The following is a 6,000-nucleotide window of genomic DNA, read 5'->3' as shown; positions in this document are numbered from 1 at the left end:
GTGAAGTTATTTAACCCGATTATTGTTATTTATATCAGATATTATTTAATCTAACCCGATCTAAACTCTATCACCCAAACACGGCGGCGTTTGGGTTTCCTACCTCGGACTCCAGCGCAGCCACGGCCGACAACTATCTTTATTCTGGGTGGAAATAGTAACATAGTTACACCATTAAATGCGTTTATGGAAACATTTTTAGCGAGAAATGTGCATATTACTTTCATAATGTTCGCTCGGTGAATGTGAAGGATATTTGGTTTCACAGTTATGACGAAGAGGGAACGCTCCGTTCACTTGCATGGACAGATTGTCTGGATGCTAAGCAACCTCAACGTCTTGGCGGACTATTTCTCTGCTGATCAACACTACGAATGCTGGAAACACACCAGACACACCATGTGAAGTTATTTAACCCGATTATTGTTATTTATATCAGAGATTATTTAATCTAACCCGATCTAAGCTCTATCACCCAAACACGGCGGCGTTTGGGTTTCCTACCTCGGACTCCAGCGCAGCCACGGCCGACAACTATCTTTATTCTGGGTGGAAATAGTAACATAGTTACGCCATTAAATGCGTTTATGGAAACATTTTTAGCGAGAAATGTGCATTTTACTTTCATAATGTTCGCTCGGTGAATGTGAAGGATGTTTGGTTTGATAGTTATGACGAAGAGGGAACGCTCTGTTCACTTGCATGGACATGGACTCATCTAGCTGCGTTGGCGCGTTGACGCGTTGGAAGCGTTGAACCATCACACAATGATCAAGCGTCAGGTTAGGCGCGTACTCGCATTATCCAACGTGAGTAACGCAGTTGGTGTGGCCGTACCTTTAAGCAACACCAGTAGAAGCATATACTTTTCCCTGAACTTTTAAACGTTGCAAACGTGCAAAAACATAATTATATATTCATGTGGCATTCAGTCCAATGCTTAAAATATATCTTTCGCATTCAGCAGGCCCATGCCGTGGTAAAGTGTGTAAAGTATGACCAAGTGTTTATTTCTGTTCAATAGATAGAACTTTATCAATGTCAATGTCAATCTTATTTATATAGCGCATTTACAGACGGCTTAGCCGCACCAAAGTGCTTTACAGTAAAGTGCAATAATGCAGGAAGGCACAAAAAAATTAAAAATAAATAATAATAAATAAGGAGTGCAATAAAAGATAACATTTAAAAAAAAAAAATACATACACTGTTGCATCCAGGGAGATGCTAGCTAAAGGCAAGTGAATAGAGGTGGGTTTTTAAAAGGGACTTAAAAACATTCAGAGACTGAGCAGAACGGACTTGGAGGGGGAGGCAGTTCCAGAGTCTAGGAGCTGCCACTGAGGCCCCGTTCACACGAAGCCGAAACGGGCGAAACCGTTACGGTTTCGATCTATCCGGTTTCGAAGTATCTCCGTAAAGACGACGCCAAGCGAAACCGGGTAGATCTGTAGAAACGCTGTAGTACAGATTCCAGGCCCATAAGGGGCGCTGCTTCTGGTACAGAAATCCAGAAGAAATGAAATAATAAGAAGAGGCGAGCATGCGCATAAGGGCTGCCCTTATGCGCATGCTCGCATGTGATTTCTGAGACTCCGCGGGCTTAAGAGCCATTGGCTAGGAGGTCGAGGGGAGGGGCGATGACGTCATGGTTTGCGGTTTCAGTCGGTTTCAGGCATACACACGAATCCAAAACGAAACCGGGTAGATTTGAAACCACCTCCGAGGGTGGTTTCAGAAGTTTGCGGTTTCGGTCAGCGGATTCGCCGGCTTCGTGTGTACGGAAGGCCGAACCGTACAAGACCTTTGCGGTTTCGCCATGAAATCGGCTTCGTGTGAACGGGGCCTGAGAAGGCTCTGTCCCCCCTAGTATTTAGCCTGGACCTGGGTTCTTCCAGCCGCAGTTGGTCTGCTGAGTCGGGCGGCTGAGTTCTGAACCAACTGCAGGCGGCGTAGCTGGGATCGATCGATGCCAGTATACAGAGAATTACAGTAGTCCAGTTGTGAAGTGATGAAGGCATGGACTCTCAAGATTTCTCTGGGGTAGGTAGGCTTCGATCTTAGCTAGGGTTCTCAGGTGGAAAAAGCACTTCCTAACTACTGCACTGACCTGCTGATGACTAACTCAGTCTTGCTCTTATTAAGGTTGAGGAAGTTCGCACCCACCCATGCCTTGATGTCAGCTAGACAGTCACGCAGAAGATGGAGTGCAGCCTGCCAATAAGCCTTAAGGGGGATATACAGCTGGACGTCATCTGCAAAGCAATGGAAGGAGATCTTTTGTTTTGCCAGGATATCCCCTAAGGGTAAAATGTAGATTAAAAAAAGGATGGGACCTAGAATAGAGCCTTGAGGGACCCCGCAGGTGAGGGGGGCGGGAGAGGAGATGGAGTCTCCAAGCTGGACAGAGAAGCTCCTGTCGGCCAGGTAGGACCGGAAGAACTCCAGGGCTGTGCCTTTGATGCCCACATGATGATCAAGCCGAGCCAGTAGGATCCTGTGATCCACCGTGTCGAAGGCTGCGGTTAGATCTAAAAGCACCAGGATCATAGGGCTACCTGAGTCAGCGGCCAAGAGCAGGTCCGTGAGGACTCTCAAGAGCGCAGTCTCTGTGCTGTGGGCTGTTCTACAGCCAGACTGGAACTTCTCATAGATCTTGTTATTGGCTAGGAAGGCTTGCAGCTGGACATAAATCACTCGCTCAAGGACTTTGGATAGGAAGGGTAGTTTGGAGATAGGCCTGAAGTTTGAGAGGATAGCGGGGTCTAGGTTGGCTTTTTAACCAATGGCTGCACAACAGCATGCTTGAAGGCAGCCGGGACAAAACCAGAGGTGAGGATGGTGTTGATCAGCTGCAGGAGGAAGGGGGCAACCGAGTCGAGGACAGTAGCATCCTTGAGAAGACGGGAGGGTAGACAGTCGGAGGGGCAGTTGGAGGGCCGCAGATGTCTGACTGTCAGAGAGGGAGGATAGGGAAATAGGCTCAAACTGCTTGAGGACAACTGGCAGGGGGAGGGGGGGGAGGGGCAGGGAGAGTGATGGCAGAGGTATCTGGAGGCCTTAGTGCTACAACCTTGTCAATGAAGAATTTCTGAAAACTTTCACAGAGGGCGGGTGAGGGCACCACAGGGGATTCATTACTGGGATTTATGAGAGAATTCAGTGTATTAAAAATAACCTGGGGTTTGTGACTGTTTCTGGAGACCAGGGTGGAAATGTACTGTGTTTTAGAAGTTTTAACGGCTCGGTAGTAGACTGACAAGCAGCTACGGAGGATTTGGAGGGAGATGTGAAGGCGGTCCTTCTGCCACTTACCCTCCGCCCGCCTATAGGCGCGCCTGAGGTCGCGCGATGCGTCGTTGAGCCATGGAGTTGACTGTTTTTTTGCGTTTGGGTTCGAAAGGGGCAATAGAGTCCAGAATGCCAGTGCAGGCAGATGAGAGCATAGAGTGAAGCTCATCAGCAGTGTACTCAGAGTCTATTGGTCTACTAAGGAGGGAGTCATTGAACACGGGTAAGGCTCTTCCGGTTTTAAGAAACGACATATATGGGAAAGTGGCTGTAGCCTACAGCGACTGGACTGCGAGTGAGTAGGATCCTATTGGTGTTGAAGTTTTTACTAAAGCTGTAGGGGATGCAGACATTTTTCAGAAACAGTTGGAACAGCGGCCCCACACACAAGCTCAAGCTTATGACGTTGCCCGCCGCCATGAAACCACCAAGCTGTCAGCGTCATATGTCACCAGTCTCATACAATCAAGGGCAAGCAGCATGACTGAACAGAGAACCCGTGCTGCTGTCGTCAGGGAAGGCAAAAAGGAGGAGAGAGCTGCAGCATTCCCAGCAGCCACCTAGAAGCCTAAGCCTCCTGACACCAACTACAACTGGTACCACACACAGCATAAACAAAGAGGCCGTAAAAACATTGCATGGGAAGAAACTCGTTGCTGACATAGCTGTTGAGGAGAATCTCCTAGGCCAACCATTCCTGGCCCAAGGCCAAGCACAACTTTACTTTGGAAACCACCGCATTGTACTGTTTGAGGAAGTGCCTTATATCCTCGTTCCTGACTGCAAACCCCACCCAGATTTCAATACCGGTTCAAACCGTTCCCACCGATTGTAGTTGCTAAGACACGGTGGACGGTTACATAAGGTAATGACCTTGCTCATTTTTAATAGATGTTAATTCAGTTACAGATTCCAGTTAAAGTGTTCAACAAAAAAAAAAGGAAAGTGCATTCAACATTAGCTATTTCTAGCCTTTATTCTACCATAATTACTATATTGCACTGCTATATCATATATACTGTATATATATATATCTTTTTTATTATTCAATTTTAAAAAGTGTATAATTCTCCATCGAGGTGAAGCGAGTGAGAGAGAATCGGCGTGAGTGTAGTGAGCGGAGAGTAGTCAATGGGGAAAAACTGAGTATTCAAGTTTATTAGTACAGCATATTTAAATGTACACTTATTTGCAGATAAGCAAATAAAGCAGCAGCATCACCAGAGAAGTTCTCCGTGTCAGCCAGTGGACTGAACTTACGGTAATAGCTCCGGAGTGAGTAGGCATCTGAAGCCCTGGAGAATAGAGTATCTCCCCTCAGTTTCCCGACTACAGTCTCGAAGCTGAAAGAGAAAAAGCTAACATTGGCGACCAGGAAGGGACCCTCTCATGTTCACCACCATCTGTAGTGGTGAGAAAAGCACAGTGAAATAAACCAATAAGACAATGAGCCTGAAAGTTCAATGTTTTCCACCTGGTGAAGAAGCTAACTGTAAAGCTAAGATGGTGTCCGCTAACAAACGCACTGCGGCCAAAGACAATGTAGGCCTATTTGGGAAAGCAGGGCTCTCAAGTTTTGAACTGAGTTCAAGGTGAGATTTTGTCGGCGGGGGGGGGGGGGGGGGTATTAACATGAGACTGCATACAAATGTGTCCACGGACATGGTGACCAATGTAGGATAGTAAGCATTATTGGCCCTTAACACTAATATTCAAAAACAACACTGCCTCAAAAGGCTATTGGCTTAAGCAACACCAGTAGAGGCATATACTTTTCCCTGAACTTTTAGACGTTGCAAACGTGCAAAAACATAATTATATATTCCTGTGGCATTCAGTCCAATGCTTAAAATATATCTTTGGCATTCAGCAGAACTTTATCAATGTCAATGTCTATTTTGTTTATATAGCGCATTTACAGACGGCTTAGCCGCACCAAAGTGCTTTACAGTAAAGTGCAATATTGCAGGAAGGCACAAAAAAAATAATAAAAAATAATAATAAATAAGAAGTGCAATAAAAGATAACATTTAAAAAAATATATACACACTGTTGCATCAAGGGAGATGCTAGCCAAAGGCAAGTGAATAGAGGTGGGTTTTTAAAAGGGACTTAAAAACATTCAGAGACTGAGCAGAACGGACTTGGAGGGGGAGGCAGTTCCAGAGTCTAGGAGCTGCCACTGAGAAGGCTCTGTCCCCCCTAGTATTAAGCCTGGACCTGGGTTCTTCCAGCCGCAGTTGGTCTGCTGACCGTAGTGCTCTGGAAGGGGAATGGTGGTGGAGAAGATCGGACAGGTAGGTGGGGGCAAGACCATGGAGAGATTTGTAAACAGTCAAGAGGAGTTTGAAATTCATGCGGTAGCGGATAGGGAGCCAATGGAGTGAAGCCAGGACTGGGGTGATATGATCGCGTTTTTAGTGCAGGTGAGGAGTCGGGCGGCTGAGTTCTGAACCAACTGCAGGCGGCGTAGCTGGGATCGATCGAGGCCAGTATAGAGAGAATTACAGAAGTCCAGTTGTGAAGTGATGAAGGCATGGATGACTCTCTCAAGATTGCTCTGGGGTAGGTAGGCTTTGATCTTAGCTAGGGTTCTCAGGTGGGAAAAGCTCTTCCTAACTACTGCACTGACCTGCTGTTCAAACTTGAATTTACTGTAAAAAATCACGGCCAGAGTTTTTTCGTCGTTCAGCCATGGAGTTGACAGTG

The sequence above is a fragment of the Gadus morhua genome, chromosome 17 (genome assembly GCF_902167405.1).
Source record: "Gadus morhua chromosome 17, gadMor3.0, whole genome shotgun sequence".
NCBI classification, from domain to species: domain Eukaryota; kingdom Metazoa; phylum Chordata; class Actinopteri; order Gadiformes; family Gadidae; genus Gadus; species Gadus morhua.
This window is presented reverse-complemented; position numbering follows the sequence as displayed.